At 40.6% G+C, this 21,113-nt stretch overlaps 1 protein-coding gene across 2 annotated transcripts in view; it reads left to right on the forward strand.

The window, feature by feature from the left end:
* Positions 1 to 20,877, forward strand: part of HIF1AN (hypoxia inducible factor 1 subunit alpha inhibitor) — a 60,017-nt gene extending 39,140 nt beyond the window's left edge. The window contains exons 9-10 of one of the 2 annotated variants that reach the window (XR_011252034.1): positions 18,682 to 18,864; positions 19,783 to 20,877. The gene's annotated coding sequence lies outside the window, so the exon portion shown is untranslated. Of the gene's footprint in view, positions 1 to 18,681 lie in introns of both variants that reach the window. The other variant, XR_011252033.1, reaches the window with a different exon arrangement.
* The last annotated feature ends 236 nt before the right edge of the window (positions 20,878 to 21,113 follow it).

Below are 21,113 nucleotides of genomic sequence, written 5' to 3' on the forward strand. Positions count from 1 at the left end.
GGGAAACGCAAAAGCAGGAGCACTGTCGGGGGAGACTCAGCAGAGACATGAAGGGGACCAGACAGGTAGAGAGGGGAGGAAGGAAAGAGATGTGCTCCCAGTGACAGATGAGAGGCAACTTTTACACCATAAATGAACATGAGCGGTTCAGGAGAACGAGAGGGTGTAGATCATCCCTGGGCCAGGTCTTGTCCCTTTTGTACTGGGGATACTGGCGGTCAAAAAGTGATTACTCAAGATCAAGACTAGATGGGGCAGAAGTAATTCTGTGCCACTTCCCTGTGTCCTCCTATCAGGGTCCCAGGGCAGTAAAATGCATAACTGTATACGTGTGTGTGTGTGTGTGCGTAAGGTGTGCTTTTTGAAAGGGACTAACTTAGGTGCCACATACATATTAGGCTCAACAAATGTTTGCAGAGGCTAGCAAGGCCTAGGTATGGCTGTGTTTGTCTTTAAATGTATATTTGAGAACCTGTGTCTACACACAATGGGAGCATCCGTTATGGTGTATAAGCCCGTGTAAGTGTGGCTGTGTATGACCGTGTCTGGCCATAGACTGTAAGCCCCACAGGGGCAAGACCAAGTATCCTCTCTGTAGCTCCATCACCTAAGAAAGGGCCTGGCACATAGTAGGTGCTCAATAAATATTCATTCAAGAACAAATGAATGAACAAAGTCACTCTGGAAGATCAGATAGCTTAGGAAGGACCTGATCGTCATGGGTAGAGACCATGAGCAGCCCAGTCTCTGCGCAGGACCTGGGAAGAGGGGAGATGGTTGGTATATACCATGAAATGTGGAGGGTGGGAACTCAGGCAGTCTCTCCCTGCCTCTGTCTCTTTTGCTAGGAGATGTGGGCCCTGTGGTCAGTGCTTTGTCCAGAGTGATGAGTTTCAAGAGTTATTTCAGACTGTTCTGTGGTGAAAAAGAGAAATGAGCTATCCATTTTAAAAATATGGGACAGGTGAGGGAGAGAAGGGCAGAAGTGGACAGAAATTCAAGATGGATGGATGGACAGAGACAGATAGACACACTGAGTAAACACATGACGTCATTAATAGATTTATTTATAGACAGACCAAAAGACAAATAGAGACACGGATAAACAGGGGTACAGATAGACACACACACTGACATGGATAGGCAGGGAGTCTCCAGGAGTGACTGACAGGTCAACAGACAGGCAGACCAATCAATACCCAGCTAGATGGACAGGTGATTGCCCAGAGAAGATGGATATGTAGCCTGCATAGAGAATGGGCCTCCCCAATGGCCATGCCCCATATTCCATCCTCCCTCCTGGCTAGTGGAACCCACTCTTGTTTGGTGCTCGGAGACCAAGTACTTTGGGGAAGGTTGAATCTCTCCCTTGCCCCAGAGGTGACTCTTAATTGGCTCAGGAAAGTCAGGATAATTCCATTCCCCTTGCTGGAGACTGATTAAGAAATGGACATATGATACAAGTCTGACCATTGAAATGTAGGAGGGAGTCTGTTAAGGAAACTTTGGGGAAATTTTACCTCAAACTTATACAAAGACCCACAGAAGAGATGTACCCTCTTCTCTCCTGGATTTTGGACTTTGCTATGTGAAGATGTAATGTGTTGAGTTGCTGCAGCCTTTTTGAAACCCTGAGGCTTCTCCTGAGTCAAAAGCCGATGTGCCAGAGATGGTGGAGGATAGCTGTGAAAATCTGGGTGCCAGACGATGCCCCCAGAGTCACATTAACCAATTTAGGAATCTCCCTGCCCCCAAACTTCTTGTTATCTGAGATAATTTTTTTTTAATCATCTAAGCCACTTTTGGTAGGGCCATGTGTCACTTGCAGCCCAAAGCATCCTAATTGCTACAAAAAAATCACCTGACAAATTGGCAGACAAATGGTTAGATCAAAAACAGGTAGAAAAACAAATGGGCAGATGGACAAAGACAAGTAATCAAACCTCAGGCATGTAGCTATATGGCTAGTTAGACAAACTTAAAAGCAAAAAGAAATGGGTACATTAATGGATGGATAGAGATGGACAGAGAGATAGACAAACTGGGCAGCAGACAGTTGGCAATACAATCAGACTCTGACCCTCGAGTTTATGTTTATCACTTGTTAGATATTTCATTGTTCCTATAACTATGTAATTTTCTTTTTTGGGAGAAGCTCTCTCTGTCCCTCTCCCCTCTCCCACCCCCTCTCTCCCTCTCCCCTACCTTCTCTCCTATCTCTTCCCTCTGTCTCTCTTTTTCTCCCTCTCTCTCTTTCTTTTCTTCTCCTTTCCTTTTCCCCATGTCCTTCTCTGCTTTCTCCTCATGCTTCATGTGCCTCCCCTTGTATACGTGTACACTGACCTCCAACGATGTTGATAACATCATCAAGAAATTCCTCCACCATGTCTTGTGTTTCTTCTATGCTCTCGTCAAAGTTCAGGCTCCTGCAGCCTCTTGGTTCATCCCCTTGACCTTTCATATTCTCGGTTCCACTCTTAACAAAGAGGCCCTAATATGTTTTTTGGGTTAATGGCCCTTGATGTGTTCCCTCAACCTTGCTCCTTATCTGCCCAGACAGTGACACTTCCTTCCTCCCCTCCTCCACTGCCCTTCCTCCTCCTCTTCCTCCTCAACATCAACAAGCTTCTTTGAGAGCCTACTGTGTGTAGAGTGTGTTCCTTCCACCCTTAGGGCAGAAATCTGGAGCCTGACTGCCTGGGTTGTAATTCTGGCTCCACCTCTTCCTAGCTGGGTGACCTCAGGCAAATTTCTTAGCTTCTCATCTATAAGATGAGATTAATAATGGTATTAACACCTGCTTCACAGGACTGTTGAGAGGATTGATTTGGTATGAGAAGGGTGCTTAGAACAGTCCCTGACACATAGTCAGTACTATAAAAGTGAGAGTTCTGCTTCTCACTTTATTGTGCTTCTGACTCTAGGAATTCAGAATTCTGAAGTATAGAGGAAGATAATTATCAGCAACTAAGCAGCCCCTTATGCTGCTGGGTCTTGTATGTGGTATCTCAATTAAAACAAACAAAAAAGAACCTTATGAGATGGAACTGTCACCACATATGTTTCCTGAACAAGGCAACGAGGCTTTAGGTGGGTGAAGTGACTCACAAGAGACCTCACCAACCGTACGGGGAAGGTTCAGGAGTTGAACTCAGTTGATTCCAAACCTGTGCCTTTTCCAAGACACGGTGCTGTTTCTTTAATTTGTGGATCAAGAGTTTAGGATTTGGTGTTAGCAATTCAAGGATATGAGGTCTGCGGGTGCTGGTGCTTTGGGTGTCCCCGTTACCTTGACTGAGAGCAGTTGGAATATGAATAGCTTGTTTTCAGAGTGGTTAGAGTGTGTGACATGGGATTGCAGCCTCCCTGCCATACATCCCACCCTCTGCCTTCTGAAATCAATGCTGGCCTCACCGTATGATTTGGGGGTTTCCGGGGGTTGAGGGTCAGGTGAGTACTGGAGGACAGCAAGAATCACCAAATTAATGCCTTGCCTGAGGTCAGGAAGTCCAAGGCCACCTGAAGATGAATTATCTGGTTAAGAAGCCATGACCAGGTAATCAGTGGAGACAGAGGGTTTTGCCACTTATTGCCCTGCATTTAAAGAGCTGTACTGTTGGGGCTCATGAGGACTGTTGCCTTTCTCCAGTAGTGCCCCCACCCTGGACCACTGAATCTTCAGGAAGCCTAACTGGGAGACATAAGAACTGAGGGCTTCCCTAGGAAGCAGATTCTGAGAGATTAATACACAGGGTGTTATCAGGAAGCTCTTGGGGTCAAAACATTTGGAGGGAGAGGAAGGAATCAGGACTGGGCAGAGGCCAACCCTTTGGGCCACTCTGGGAATAGAGAGGCCCTTGAACTTTTCCCCAAGTAGGGGCCAGATTTTCTGCCCTTTTCTACCTTTTCTGCCCTTGGGTCATGGAATACATGTAGTCCCGGAAGTGGGTGTGACCTTAGGCTGGGCAGCTCTCCTCAACTGAGGCCAATCCCCCATGGTAACAGAAAGCTGAGGACTGTCGCAAGCACTCCCAGCAACTGGGGTAAGCCCTTCACTGAAGGGGATCGGGCAGCACATTATAGTGTCTGCCAAGTCACCTCCCTGAGCTGGGGAGGACAGAGCACTCACACAATGAAGGAAGGCTTCTATGTATGAGACAGTGCCTGGGGTTTGAGAAGTGTAAGTAGGCAAAAAAAAAAAAAAAGTCAGGAAGGGGAACATGTAGGCAAATGGGAGTTTCTAGTTGAAAGAACAGCATGCACTAAAACTCAAAGACAAAGTTGACACAGGAGAGGTAGGCAGGACTCAGATCTGAAGCTCTGCACTGCTGTGCTAAAGAATTTGAGTTTTTGAGGACTTCTCTGGTTGTCCAATAGTTAAGACTCCCCGCTTCCAATGCAGAGGCAGAAGTTCGATCTTTGGTCAGGGAACTAAGATCCCACATGCCGTGCAGTACAAGTGGTGGTGGAGGGCAGGGGGAAGAATTTGAGTTTGTGTATTAAGGAGGTGGGGGCCTTTAAGGATTTTAGGACAGTGTGTGGCATAATTAAAATTCGCACTTTAGAATAATCTTGACATGCCGCTTACTAGCTATGTTCCTAAAAAGTGACCTAACCTCTCTGCCTCAATTCCCTCCTCTGTAGAATGGGGCAATGGTAGTGCCTGCCTCTTGGAGTTATTGTGCGAATGCAGTGAGATAGTATGGATAGAACTGGGATGCAGCAACCCTTGGTGAAGATTAGCTGTTATTAGCTATTATAGGCTAGATTGGGATGGGCAGAGACCCGTAGAAAGAGCAATGAGATGGCCGTGGATGGAACTGTGATGGAGCTTGGGAGTGAGACAGAAGACATCTCAGAGAAGCAGAAGAAAGAAAGAGATGCTGATGTCAGGAAAGCCAAGGGAGGAAAGAGACCCCCAAGGAACAGGCAACGCAGCTCATTGTCACAGAGAAAGCGTCAGCAATAAAAGTGGCAGAGTCTGTGGCGAGGGGTTCCTGGTGATGTACCCTGAGGAAAGCATATCATCAGAGTGGTGGGTGGAAGGCAAGTTGTGGTAGTTTGAAGAGTAAAGATGAAGCTGAGGGTTGTGTATCTCTGAATGAACAGACATATGGATGGAGAGGTTCACCAAGGTCCATGCTGAGGCCATCCAAATACAGTCTTTCCAGATGACCTCTGCTTGTGCCCTCCTCTCACGCTTCCCATCATAGACCATATCTATCATAGTTACCTCTATTCCTTCCTATGTGTCTACTGGACCAGAAGCTCCTTCAAGCTGGGATTCTCTGGGAGCTAGAGAATCTACCCAGATCTGTCCAACTCTAAATCCTGGGCTCTTCCCTGTGAACTGAGCTGCCTACCAGGGATAGTACTACTGATGTCTGTCTGCTCATCCCTGGCATGGTTAATCAGCCATGTCTGGGTCCTTCTCTGTACCAGATGAATGGTACTGACTACAGGGGCAGGGAATCAGCAGCTCCTTCTGGAGAGAATGAACCATCTGAGGTTAGACCAGGAAGCAGTTTTCCTGGTTTGTAGACTGGTCAGTCAGCAGAGAAGTAGTGAAACTATGTCCTGAAGGAAGATGCGTGAGGGCAAGAGGGTTAGCTAAGTATATAGGGGGGCATGAATCAAGGGATTTAGGGAAAAATAAATACAACTGACCTTTGAGCAGAAATTCTTAGCCTTTTTAGATCCTAGGTCCCTTGCAGATGCAATGTAAGTAATGAACACTTGCCCCAAGAAGAACTGTCACACATTCATATTCAGTCTACACGTGATTTCAGGAGTTTCATACCCACTGAGGCTCATCTGTGAACCTGTTCAGTAGTCCCATGGGTTTCAAGCCAAGAAGGTGCTTGAAGTCCTATGACCTGGGGTACATCACTCACCCACTCTTGGCTTTGGTTTCTTTATCTGTAAGATGAGGAATCATGAGATGGAGACCACAGAAATGAACAACTTTGCAAGTCATCTGAAGCAGGTATTTTATTATACAGACCACAAGTATTCTACCTGGTTAGTAGGTAGAATTATCTCCATTTTGAAAACGGAAATGGAGACTTGGTTCAAGAAACTTGACCAGATTGACAAATGAGGAAGTGAAGGAGCTAGAGAATCTACCCAGATCTGTCCAACTCTAAATCCTGGGCTCTTCCCTGTGAACTGAGCTGCCTACCAGGGATAGTACTACTGATGTCTGTCTGCTCATCCCTGGCATGGTTAATGCACTGAAAATATGTGAAAACGATTTAGAAACTGGATAGCACTTTTGCAAATATAAGATACCACATTGGTATCCTCATTACTGATCACCCTGTATCTTAAAATCCCTTCCTTGGCCTCTGTTAGTCCTTCCTCCAACCTCAGGAGCTCCTTCCTTGCTCCTGTCACCTGTTCTTTCTTTCCCTCCCACTTCCTGAGGGTAGGTTTCTTTAGTCCCTCTTGCTTTCTTCTCTTTACTTTCTAAATCCTGTTGTCGTACAGCTTCAGCTATGACCTCCAAGTAGTGAAGTGAAGTGAAATTCACTCAGTCATGTCTGACTCGTTGTGACCCCCATGGACTATAAAGTTCATGGAATTCTCCAGGCCAGAGTACTGGAGTGGGTAGCCTTTCCCTTCTCCAGGGGATCTTCCCAACCCAAGGATCGAACCCGTCTCCCGCATTGCAGGCAGATTCTTTACCAGCTGAGCCACAAGGGAAGCCCAAGAATACTGGAGTGGGTAGCCTATCCCTTCTCCAGCCGATCTTCCTGACCCAGGAATCGAACGTGGGTCTCCTGCATTGCAGGCGGATTCTTTACTAACTGAGCTATGAGGGAAAGTGACTCTCAAGTCTACACTTCAGTCCAGAACATTATTTCAAGCACTTGCTGGTAGTTTATTGCCTAAATTGGGCTTTGTTGTGCATTAGAATTGCCTAGAGTGTTAAAACAGATTGCTGGACCTATTCCCACAGTTTCTGATTCAGTAGGCCTACAGAGGGCCTGAGAATATTTTTTACAGCATTATGCAAGGTATGCTTGACATGCAACAAACCACACATATCTAAAGTGAACAATTGGATAAGTTTTATATATGAGTACTCGCATGAAACCAGCGCCACAATCAAGATAATGAGCATATTTGTATCCCCCAAACTCCTTGTTTCCCTTTACAGTCCCTCTTTTTCTCTCCTCAACCTCCATTTCCATCCCCAGGCAGCCATTAACCTATTTATGTCAGTATAGATGAGTTTGCATTGTCTAAGAGTTTTTTGTAAATGGATCCATTAAATATGTACTCTTTCTTGTTTCTGGCTTATTTCATTCAACATAGTTATTTGTTACATGTATTAACAGCTCATTCCTTTTTGTTACTGTTAGTCAATTGTATGAATATATAGCAGTTTGTTTCTCTGTCACTAGTTTATAGACATTTGGTTTTCCAGTTTGGGGCTATTACAGATAAAGCTGCTGAGAACATTTCTGTAAAAATCTTTGTGTTTTTATTTCTCTTGGAAGTGAAGTGAGTCATGTGGTAAGAGTATGTTTAGCTCTTTAAGGAAATGCCAGACTGTTTTTCAAGTTGGTTGCACCATATTACACAGCCATCAACAGTGTATGAGAATTCCAATCATTCCACATCTTTACAAATGTCTGGTATGATCAGTCTTTTTAATCTTAATCATTTGAGTGGGTATGTAGTGGTATCTCATTGTGGTTTTAATTTGCATTTCCTTAATAACTAATGATGATGAGCAGCTTTTCAGGTTCTTATTTTTCCATCCATTTATCTTCTTGGGTTAAATGTCTGTTCATATCTTTTGCTTATTTCAAAAATTGCATTGTTGTCTTCTTACTATTGAGACATGAAAGTTCTTTATATATTCTAGAACACATGTGCTTTGTTATATATGTGTTTTACAAATAATTTCTCTCAGTATATGTCTTACATTTTCATTATTTAAACAATATCTTTTGAAGAGCAAACATTCTTAATTTGATGAAGTTTAATTTATTGATTTTTTATTATTTGCACTTTTCTGGACATATTTAAGAAGTCCTTGCCAAATCCAGAGTCATTAGGATTTTCTCCTACATTTTCTTATAGAAATTTAATGATTTTAGCTCTTACTAGGTATATGATTCTTTTCAGGTTAACTTTTGTATGTGGTGTGAGGTAAGGGTCAAGGTTAATTTTGTGTGTGTGTGGCGGGGGCGGGGGCTATCCAATTATTCCAGCATCGTTTTTCGAAAAGATTCTCCTTTTCCAATTGAATTGCCTTGGTACTTTTGTCAAAAATCAATTGAGCATTTATTTCTGAACTTTATTCTGCTCCATTGATCTGTTTGACTGTCTTTATACTAGTACCACTCTGTATTGCTATATCTTACTAAGTCTTGAAATCCAGTAATGTAAGCCTTCCAACTTTGTTCCTTTTCAAAGTTGTTTTGGCCAATTAAAAAAAAATACTATTTTATTTTTTCTAAAGACTTCTATTTCCTTGCTTATCTCATGCTCTTTCTCTTTGTCTACCTATTTGAAGTCTAGCTCTGATATGCCATCCTCCATGAATCCCCCTCCCTTATTCTTCCATCCAAATGTGATTTCTCTCACTTCTGAACTCTCAGAGTATTCTAATTGTATCCTTCTTGGCAATTTAGAGTTTGCCTCAAATTATCATTACTCAGATGCCTATCCTGCTAGGTTATAAGCTCCCCTTATAGTGCCAAGCACAGGGTTATTGTTCAACAAAGATTTGCTCAAAGAATTTATGAATAAAGGAATGAGTAAGTGAAAACAAATAGTAAACAGTATTTTCTTTCCTCATCATGTGCAGCCTCCATCAAAATCCCTTCACAAGGTTGAAAAGATCCCCACAGTTGATCAAGGAGGAGAGAGAGGCAATGAGCACAAAGTAAGCCAAAGGACCTCTTCTGTCTGGAGAGGACCAGACTGAGGGAGTATAATTACACTTGGCCCAGCCTGCATTGTAACAATGACAACACTGACTAATATTTACTAAGTACTTGCTATATGCTGACACCATGCAAAGTAATGTACATGTACTATTTCATTTAATTTAATCCACCAACAACCTATGAGATTGGTACTAATCTATCCCATATTTTATAAGTGAGGAGACTGAGGTTCAGAGAGGTTTACTCACCTACCCAGGGGCACAGAGCTTGGAAGTGGCAGAGCTGGAATTGGGACCCAGTCCTATTGGATTACAAACCATGTTCCTAACTATGTGCCAGACTAGATAAAACATGGCTATCTATTCCCCTAAGTGGTGAGGTCCTGACACATAAGAGCCATAATTTATATACTTCTGCCACACTGCAGTGACTAGATAGTCCTGAAGTTTCTGCCAATGGGTGAATATCAAAATTATCAAAGAAAAAAGAAAAAAAAAATTATCAAAGAGAAGTTTCTATCTTAGAATGGCAGAGTAGACATACTTTTCCCAGTTTCTTCCATTCTTCCAACTAAAACTCCTGGACATAATACATAGAGCAAACATCGGAAAACTCTGAAAAGTAGAGATAAGAAGGCAGATGAGCTAGGGAACTTGAAACCTGAGGAACAACATAATGGTGAGTTCCCTGAGTTTTCTTTTTGTCTCACCTCATGTATCTCAGACCTAGAGCTAAAGAGGGCAGCAACCCAGAAATACTAATAAGTACAGATTTTTTTTTTTACAAGTTCCAATGAAAGCTTGCTCTCTAATCAAAGAACTAGGAAAAGGACAAACTAGGAAGGCAACTTATAGACAAAAACAGCTCAACTCCAGCCAAATGCCACAGAAAAACCTGGGATCCACCTCTCACCTATTTCAGCAAGGGCAATTGCTGAGTCTATACCCCTACCTTCACTAGTCCAAAAGTTGGCATCCCAACCCTCTGCAGGATGGTGTCAGAGGAGGCTAAGAAGGGAGCCTGGATGTTCATACTGGCCAGTGGTAGCAAGCTCCCCATCTCCACTGCACAGTATTAGTGGAGACCACATGAGGAGCCTGGACTTCCATCCATACCCAGCAGGAATAAAGCAACCCTTCCTCTCCACACTGGGGTGGTATCAGAGGAGGCTTACTGGAGAGCTGAAACTTTCATACCTCCATGATGTCAGTGGAAGCCATGTGGGTAGCAGTAACAAAGTACCCCCTTGCATCCAGGGAAGTATCAGAGAAGGCTTCGTGGAGAGCTGGAACTTTCACCTCCATCCAGCAGTAATAAGATAAGAAGCAAAGTGGGGAACCTGAACTTCTACTCCACCTTGCAATTACAAAACAGTGTTCTCCCCCTTCTTCATCTGGAGGAGTGTCAGAGGAAGACAGCAAAAACAGAAGATTTAAATAAAATCAAGAGTCTTGTAATACCCAGAGTGTTCAACTTTGGATGAAAATAAATCGCTTATAATACCACGAACAAGGAAGATACCAAACTGAATGAAAGAAAAGACATTAAATAGATGCCACCACTGAGATGACAAGAATGTTAGAATTATTTAACAAAAATTTTAAAGCAACCATCACAAAAATATCTCAATGAACAATTATGAACATACTTGAAACAAGGGAAAAGATAGAAAATTTCAGCAAAAGTATAGAAAATCTTAGCAAATCAATAGAAAATATAAAGAACCAAACAAATTTTAGACCTCAATGGATGGGCTCAAAAGCAGAATGGAGAGCAAAGGAAAGAATCAGTGAACTGGAAGGTAGAAGAGTAGAAATTACCCAATCTGAACAACATAGAGGAAAAAACACAGAAAACAGACTGCATGAAGATAACAAAAGGTCTAACATATTTGTCACTGGAGCCTCAGAAGGAGGAAAGAGAGCAGGGCTGGAAAAGTACCCAAAGATGGCCAAAATGCCCAGAAATTCAGCAAAAGATATAAACCCACAGATTTAAGAAGTTGGTAAATTCCAAACAGGATAGACCTAAAGAAACCCACTGCAAGACATATCATAGTCAAACTTCTAAACACTGAAGACAAAACTCTTGGAAAAAAGTGAGAGAAATGACATTTTACCTGCAGAGGAAAACCAGTTCAAATGCAGTGGATTTTTCATCAGAAACCATACAGATGAGAAAGAAGTAGCACATTTTCTCAAGTGCTGAAAGAAAAGAACCGTCAGTCAGCCTAGAATATCCAGTGAAAATATCCTTTAGAAATGAAGAGGGAATCAAGATATTCTCAGATGGGAAATGAAAAGAATGTGTCACTAGCAGACTTATCCTAAAAGAATGGCTAAAGAAAATTCTCAAAATAGAAATTGATAAAAGAAGGAATCTTGGAACATCAAGAAGGAAGAAAGAATATACTAAGTAAAAATATGGGTAAATATAATAGACTTTCCTTCTACTCTTGAGTTTTCTAAAATGTGTTTGTTGAAGCAAAAATCATAACACTATTTGATCTATGTAATGGATATATTTAAGCCAATGATATGATAAATGAGAGAGGATAAAAGTGTAAAATGAAGTAAAGTTATATAGTTCATTCAAGCTGGTTAAAATGATGACACCAGTAGACTGTGATGTTATGCAAATATAATGTAATACCTACAGAGACAAGTTTTTTTTAAAAGCTATGCAAAGAGATACCCTCAAAAACATTACAGGAAAATAAAAGCAGAATTCGAAAAAAAAGCTCAAGTAAACCATAGAAAGGCAGGGATATGAAAACAGAAAGAAAAAGACAGAATAAACAAAAAATCCTCAGAAAATAATAAGGCAGAACCTAATATATCAATAATTACATTAGATATAAATGGTATAAATATACAAATTAAAAGATTGACAGAATGATTAAAAATCTTAACTATATGCTGTCTACAAGAAGCTCACTTCAAACACATCTCCTATATATAAAGGCAAATTGAAAGCAAAAGGATGGAAAAGATCATAAAACATTAAAACATTAATCAAAAAAGCCACAGTTCATATGTATATCAGTCCATATGCCATGTTAATATCAAATAAAGTAGACTTTAGAGCAAATAAAATTACCAGAAATGGGGGTGTAATATAGCAGTAAAAGGGTTACTCCATCAAGAAAATGTACAATCCTAAGTGTGTATGTGCCAAGCAACAGAGCTGCAAGATACTTTAAAGCAAAAATTGATAGAACTGAAAGGAAAAAGACAAATGTAAAATTACAGTTGAAAATGTAAACATCCCCTCTCAATAACTGATCTAACAACTAGGAAAAAAATCAGACCTCAACACCAGCATCAACCAAAAGAATCCGATTGACATTTACATACACTGTCCAGGAACAGCAGAATACACCTTATTTTCAAGTGTATGTGGGACATACACCAAGATAAACCATATCCTGGGCCATAAAACTAACCTCAGCAAACTTAAAAGAATTGAAATAATTTATGGTGTGTCCATTGACCACAGATAAAATTTTTTATAAACAGAACTGATGATAACATAAATATAACAAGAAACTCTCCACTTAGAAATAAAACAACACATTTGTATATAATCCATTGGTCAAAGAAGTCTCAAAGGAAACTTTAAAGATCCCTGAACTGAATGAACATGAAAATACAATAAATCAAAATGTATGGGCCACAGCTAAAGTAGTACTGGCAGAAAAATTTATACACTAAAGTCATGCATTAGAAAAGAAGAAAAGTCTCAAATCAGTTTTACAAGCTCTCACTTCAAGAATCTAGAGAAAAACAAGATAGACATAAGACAAACAGGAGAGGGAAATAATAAGGGCAGAAGTGAAGTGAAGTGGAGTGAAGTCGCTCAGTTGTGTCCTACTCTTTGCGACCCCATGGACTGTAGCCCGCCAGGCTCCTCTGTCCATGGGATTCTCCAGGTAAGAATACTGGAGTGGGTTGCCGTTTCCTTCTCCAAATAAGAGCAGAGGTTAATGAAATTGTAAACAGTAAAACTGAGAAAATCAGTGAAACAACGATCTGGTTCTTTGAAAAGATCAACAAAACTGACAAACGTTTAGCAAAATCAACAAAGAAAAAGAGACAAATCACCAGTATAAGGACTGAACAGGAGATACCACTACAGACCCTGTAGACATCCAATGTGTAAGGGAGTAGCAGGAACAATTCTTACACGCACTGAAGAACACAAACTGCCACAATTCATCCAATAGGAAACAGATCATTTTAATAGCATTCTAACTATTGAGGAAGTTGAATTAATAATTTTAAAACTCCTCTAAAGGAAATCTCCTGGTCCAGACAGTTTTACTGTGGAATTCTACCAAATGTTTAAAGAAGAATGTAGTGCTACATAATCTCTTCTAGAAAACAGAAGAGGGAAGAACACTTCCCAATTAATTTTATGAAGCTAATATTACCTGGATATCACCAACAAAGACTGTATCCAAAAAAGAGAAAACTACAAATCAATATCCCTCATGAATACATGCAACAATTGTCAACAAAATACTAGCAAAGTAAATCGAGCAATATATAAAAAGAATTATATGACGTGAGTAATTGGAATTTATTCCAGTCATGAAAGGCTGGTTCAATATTTTAAAATCAGTCAATCTATTCTATGTACAGGCTAAAGAAGAACAATCACATAGATATATTAGTTGATGAAGAAAAGTCATTTGATAAAATTCAATACCCATTTATGATTAAAAAAAAACTCTCTGAAAAATAGGAATAGTGGGGAACTTCCTCAATTTGATAAAGAGTATCCATTAAAGTCCTAGTGCTAACATTATACTTAATGATGAAAGACTGAATGTTTTCCCCCAAAGAACAGAAGCAAAATGAGGATGTCCATTCTCCCCACTCCAATTTAACATGTTCCTTAAACTTCTAGCCAGGATGATAAGGCAAGAGAAGAAAAGAAAAGAAAAGCTATATCGATGAGAAAAGAAGACATTTTGTCTACTTAAGGAATCCCAAGAATATTTTTTTAAAATTTAAAATACCCTAGAATTAATGAGTCAATTTAACAAAGTTGCAGGATACAAGATAAATATATAAAACTCAATTATTTTTTATATATGAGCAATGAACATATGGACACAAATTTAAAATGTTTATATAACTGCTCAAAAATAAAGTGAAATGCTGTTAAGTCGCTAAGTTGTGTCCAACTCTTTGAAACCCCGTGGACTACAGTACACCAGGCTTCCCAGTCCTTCACTATCTCCCAGAGTTTGCTCAGATTCGTTGAGTCAGTGATGCTATCTAACCATCTCATCCTGTGCTACCCTCTTCTCCTTTTGCCTTCACTCTTTCCCAGCATCAGGGTCTTTTCCAATGAGTTGGCTCTATGCATCAGGTGGCCAAAGTATTGGAGCTTCAGCTTCAGTATTAGTCCTTCTAATGAATATTCAGGGTTGATTTCCCTTAGGATTAACTGGTTTGATCTTTCTGCAGTCCAAGGGGCTCTCAAGAGTCTTGTCCAGCACCACAGTTTGGAAGCATTTAGTTAAAATAACATGGGCAGGATTTGTATGCTTGTATTTCTTTCTTTGAGAGGGTCTTTTTAAAAAATGGAAAGATGTATCATATTCACAAATTGGAAGATTTAATATACTACAAATGTCCATTCTTCTCAAACTGATATACAGGTTTAACACAATTCTTATGAAAATCCCAGTAAGATTTTTTAATAAATATAAACAAATTATTCCAAAATTTGTTTGTAAAAAAGCTGAGGAAGTAGAATAATTAAAACATTATTAAAAAGAATAAAGTGGAAGGAATTTATCTGTACAGTTTTCAGTTCTATTATATAGCTACAGTAACAAAGATTGTAAGGTATTCTTAGAGGTATAGGCACAGATCATGGAACTGAGTAAACAATCCAGAAATAAACCACACAGTTGTGTCCAACTGATTTTTGACAAAGGTACAAAAGCAATCCAATGGAGGAAAGATTATTCTCTTAACAAATGTGCTAGAGCAAGTGGAAATGCATAGGCTTGAAAAAAGAACTGCCTTAACCTAAGTCTCACACCTTATAGAAAGGTGAACTCAAAATGAAGCACATATTCAAATGTAAAATTAAAATATTTAGGAAAAAAACAGAAAATTGTCAGGATCTCAGTAGGCAAAGAGCTTTTAGACCAAAAGCATGATCCATATAAGGAAAAATTGATAAACTGAACTTCATAAAAATTTAGAACTTTAGTTCTATTAAAGACTGTTAAGAGAATGCAAATACAAACTACAGACTGGGATAAAATATTTGCAAATCATATATTCAACAAATGATAGGTATATGAAATATATAAGAAAGTCAAATTCTTGACATTAAAAAAAAAAAAGCAATCCAATAGAAATGGACTTAAGACCTGAAGAGAGATATTTCACCAAAGAGGATATACATATGGCAAATAATTATATGGGAAGATATTCAAGGTAATATAAAAAAAAGCAAAACCAAACCACAATGAAAGATTATATACCTTTCAAAATGGCTTAAGATTTAAAAAAAAAAATCATGACACTGCCAAATGAGGGCAAGGATGCAGAAAAATGATCACTCATAGATGCTTACTCCTTGGAAGAAAAGTTATGACCAACCTAGATAGCATATTCAAAAGCAGAGACATGACTTTGCCGACTAAGGTCCATCTAGTCAAGGCTATGGTTTTTCCAGTAGTCATATATGGATGTGAGAGTTGGACTGTGAAGAAGGCTGAGCGCTGAAGAATTGATGCTTTTGAACTGTGATGTTGGAGAAGACTCTTGAGAGTCCCTTGGACTGCAAGGAGATCCAACCAGTCCATTCTGAAGGAGATCAACCCTGGGATTTCTTTGGAAGGAATGATGCTAAAGCTGAAACTCCAATACTTTGGCCACCTCATGCGAAGAGTTGACTTATTGGAAAAGACTCTGATGCTGGGAGGGATTGGGGGCAGGAGAAGAAGGGGACGACAGAGGATGAGATGGCTCGATGGCATCACTGACTCGATGAACGTGAGTCTGAATGAACTCCGGGAGTTGGTGATGGACAGGGAGGCCTGGAGTGCTGCGGTTCATGGGGTCATAAAGAGTCGGACATGACTAAGCGACTGAAATGAACTGAACTGAACTGAACCGGTACATTGCTAGTGGGAATGTATTGTATAGTCACTCTGGAGACCAGTTTGGCAGTTTCTTAAAATTATCTATCTATCATATGACCCAGCAACTGTAATCCTAGACATTTATCCTAAAGAAATGATAATAATTTATGTCTACACAAAGCCTGTACGCAATTGTCCATAACAGCTTTATCCATAATAACCAAAAACAACCCAATTGTCTTTCAATAAGTGAATGTTCTTCTGTGGGGATATGTGGTACATTCACCCATAGAATACTACTCATCAGTATAAAAAGGAATGAACTACTGATACATAGCACAATCTGGATGACTCACCAGAAAATTTTGCCAAGTTAAAGAAAAACCAATCTCCAAAGGTGATTTCACTTGTGTGAATATTATATAGGTGAAATTATGTGATTTCACCTATATAATATTCTTGAAATAACAAAATAGGAGAACAGAGTAGTTGTTGCAAGGGGTTACGGAGGTAATGAGAGCTAGAGGGAAGTAAGCGTGTCTTAAAGGGCAAGATGAGAGATCTTTGTGATGAAAGTTTTCTGTACCTTTACTTTATCAGTGTCAATATCCTGATTGTGGGATATTATGCTACAGCTTTGTAAGGTATTACCATTCAGTGAAACTGGGTAAACAGTATTGTGTTATTTCTTACAACTGCATGTGAATTACCTCAAAATAAAAAATTTAATGAAAAAAAATGATCAATGTGGGACTTCCCTGGTGGTCCAGTGGCTAAAGACTCTGGGTTCAATCCCTGGTCAGGGAACTAGATCTCACATGCCACAACTTAAGATCCCATATGCCCCAACAAAGACTGAAGATACCGTGTGGCACAACTAACACTGGGCACAGCCAAATAAATAAACAAATAAAAATAAAATTTTTAAAATGATCAAAGAAAGTCAGCAACTACTTTACACAAGCCCTTTATAAACCTTACCCTGGGAGATGAGGCACAGCTGAAAACATATACAGAATCAAAGTATTATGCCTGTATGGTAGGTCTGTGAGTCATTCTCTGATCCTTGGGGCTCTTCCTTAATACCAGAGAGGACAGCTATGTCCCCTGTAACACTCTGTGGGACTTTGTCAATATGGGACCTGAAATTCAAGGAAGCACAGGGCAAAGCTGCAGGGCAAGTGTCTGGTTTTTATGTTGGAGGAAGATATGAAAGGAGTTGAGGGACAGATGTGAGGGAGGACAGAGCCAGCTCAGGAGCCACCCCCTTCAGGAATGCTCTGCACAGTTGCCCAAGTTAGGTATCCCCTTCCATCTGCTCCATTAACCTGCATCACAGTTTACTATGATTAATAACTTACTTCTCTGTCTCCCCCTCTAGACCATACATTTCTTGAAGGCTGAGATCATTTCTTAGTTTGCCTCTGCATACCTTAAATGTTTTATTTTTGAGTTAAAACAAAAAGACTATTTACTCTCTAGTTTTTTTAGATGTATGGCTAAGACCTTTCTTTGTATACGGGTGTGCCAGCTTAGCATTCCATCATCATCTTCCCTGCATGAGCTATACCCAGAATGCATTGACTGCCATTTTCAGTTTTGATTTCTTTCACATGGTTTGGAAACTTTAAAAAAAAAATTGAGAAACAATCTGAATGCAGAGCCTTAGACTTTAAATAATTTTTCTTCTTCTTTTGCAGTTACATCACCAATACAAAATTTGATAACAAAATTCATTAGCAACTTGCTGTTATGGAAACTTTCCAAACAGCAACACTAGTTTGTTTGTTTGTTTTTTTAATTAATTTGGCTACATTGGCCCTTAGTTGCAGTACGTGGGATCTTCCTTGCGTCATGTGGAATCCTCCGCTGCAGCGCAGACTCTGTGATTGTGGTGCACAGACTTGGCAGCTGTGGCCTCCAGGCTCCAGAGCACACAGACTTCAGTAGCTGTGGTGCGTGGGGTTAGTTGCCCCATGGCATGTGGCATCTTAGCTCCCCAACCAGGGATTGAACACACGTCCCGTGCATTATAAGGGGGTCTTAACCACTGGACTGCCAGGGAAGCCCTAGCAACATTAGTTTTGCACTCATGTTTTAATGGCTTATCTAATATTCATTTAAATTAGATAATAAGAATAATAGGCACAGCTGGCGTAAATAGGCAGAGTTAGAAACAAATGATTCTTGGTAAACATGCAGTTCAACCCAATGGGGGAGCACAAGTGTACAGCATCCTAGCCATGAAGGTTTGATGAGCCATGAATGTTAGTATGTTTTACAAAAGAATTGATGGTGTCACTTAAGCCAGTGAGCCAGGTAAGTGCAGGTTGAAGTCCCATTTTAATAATATCAGTAATTTAATCATCTCAGTAATAACTAACACTTATCAAGTGCTTACTGTGCCAGGCATCATGCTAAATGCTTCTATACATATCTCAATTAATCCTACCTAAAGAAAGTACTATCCCCATTTTATAGGTAAAGAAGTTGAAGCTCAACGAGGTCCAACAACTCTATAAGTTCTCACAGCTTTTAGGTGGTAGAGCTGAGTTTCTGTCCAGTTCCAAATCTGTGCTTTTTTATGCACTACACTGTATTACTTCTGTGTGCATGCATGCTCAGTTGCTCAGTGGTGTCTGACTCTTTGTTACTCCATAGACTGCAGTTCACCAGCTCCTCTGTCCATGGGATTCTCCAGGCAAGAACACTGGAGTGGGTTGCCATTTCCTTCTCCAGTGCATGAAAGTGAAAAGTGAAAGAGAAGTTGCTCAGTCATGTCCGACTCTTCGAGACCCCATGGACTGCAGCCCACCAGGCTCCTCCGTCCATGGGATTTTCCAGGCAAGAGTACTGGAGTGGGGTGCCACTGCCTTCTCCACATGTTATTTCTAGAATATATCTAATGGATGAAGGAATGAATGCAGGAGAGCATACAGAGGACAGGGTAAGGCTGGAAGTTGGGAAATATTTTTCTACAGTCAGGAAAGTATCCCTTAAAGACCAACTGGCTCACCTTTGGCAGTTTCTTAAGGCAAGAGGGGTTCTGAAGAAGAGGGTTAGCTGTTGGGAGAGGGGGAGACACACCAACGGTGCTAGAGGAGGCCTGCACCTGGTGCTGGGTAATGGGGGGCACCTCTCTTTTACTTAGTCCAGACTTCCGACCACCATCACCAGTGGCCTCCTTTTAGTTCAGTTCTGCCTTTTATTTCAACTGAATCTCCCTACAATTTTAAAATCTTAATTATGAAATGAAGGGAAAATAGCAAAGCTACACCCTGAATGCCTGGACTAAAAGCTGAATTTGGCTGCTATAGCTTATGGGCCAAATACTTCTTGTTTCTCACCTCAGCTCTGGGTGGATCAAGCATGATGGCTTCAGGCTTGCACTATGATCTGACCGAGGCTGGGTGTGTGTGTAGGGGGATGCTCAGTTCTTCCCCAGGCCTCCTTCTTAGCTGCTTTCCCTAAGCATCCATCCCCTGGCCAGCTGCATACTTCTGCACCTCAAAGTCACTGGGCTCCTAGGGTCCCAGTCTCCTAGTGAGGAAGAACAGTCAAGGTTTGGCTCGTCCTTGTATTTCGGTCCCCTCTGTCTTCCTGCTCCCCAACCATTGCTATTTCTTCTGCTTCTTGGGTGACTTATCCTTAGAAGAGGCTGTGCTCTACCTCCTCAGGGCCATTTCTCCCTGCCGTCTTGAATCCCATTACCTAAAGCATACCTACTGACTGAAGTTTAAGCTAGTTTCCTTCCTCACTCAGGTTGCTGGCTGGTACTTGGGTTGGTGTCTCCTTTGCCTTGTACTTTAAAGAAGGCAGTGTGCTCGTTGGTGCCTTACTGTCTCCTGCTGGATCCCTCCCATGGTCTGGAGCAGATTATTCACCTCCTGAAAGTAATTCCTTCTACCTGGAATGCCTTTCTTACCTAGATACCTTTTAACTATGCTGTGGATCACAACTCAGATGTCACCGCTTCCAAGAAACTTCTCCAGTACATCTGTGCTGGCCGCCTTCCTTTCCTCTGTGTTGGGTGCCTTTTTAGCTTCCAAACCATCATACTGAAATTGACTTGTTATTTATATGTCTCTTGCTCTAGGTTCTAATCCCTGAGAACCTATGTCTTGTTCATTGCTGTAGTCCAAGAACCTAACAGTGTTTGTTATGAATTAGGTGCTCAGTGAATATTGTTTATTTATAGTTTGAAAGTCTAGCCTACTACCCATCAACTTTCATCTACTGTATAAGAATGGTTCTGTCTCCCTGAACATGGGTGGGACAGAATGACTCTCACCTCCTGACCCTAGTGAATGAGCAAGTACAACTCACCTACCTACTCACTTTCTCAATGGACTCATTCTTCCTGGGTTCTCAGAAACCTCCTGGCTTTCTATGTCTGAGGATCTACATATATATATATATAACTGTATGTGGAAGTTGTATAAGTCAGGATAGATGGGTATGTGGCTATAGCAACCCCCCTCCCCCACCGGTTCAGTAGTTTAAGGCGAGGAAAGTTTATTTCTCACACATACTATGTGTGCATCATGGTTGGGCTGGGAACTCAGCTTTGCACTGTTGTCTCTGAAGGACCCAAGCATTATGGTTTAAAGAAGTTAAAATCCTGTTTATATTTGTTTAACCTTCTGTTTTCCAAATTATTTGGCCCGATTCCTTTTTGTTATGCAACAATTATTTATACCCTATGGACCTCATGCTCAGAGATGCCAGTCTAAAGAGGTTATAGCAGATCAAACCTTTGTGGCACATCTAATAGGTGATAGAATATGAGTAAAGCAGTCTCTGTTCACATTTGTTGATTTTCAGAATATGTTCAATAAATATCCATGAAGCCCTTAATTTGTGCCAAGTGCTTTGCCAGGTGCTGGGGATATAGGACTTGCTGAAATATATATGGTCCTTGCTTTCATCAAGCCTCCCTTTCAATGGGGAAGACACTATTAAACTGCAAACAGCCATCCTCACAATGCCATATAAAGTAAATATATTCCAAAGTGATCTTGCATAGTCAAGTTAAGACTGTTGCAAGGAAATTAATCTGATATTTTACAAGATGAGCAGTTAGGCAAAGTAGG

This window comes from Ovis canadensis, chromosome 22 (assembly GCF_042477335.2).
Source record: "Ovis canadensis isolate MfBH-ARS-UI-01 breed Bighorn chromosome 22, ARS-UI_OviCan_v2, whole genome shotgun sequence".
In the NCBI taxonomy this organism is placed as follows: domain Eukaryota; kingdom Metazoa; phylum Chordata; class Mammalia; order Artiodactyla; family Bovidae; genus Ovis; species Ovis canadensis.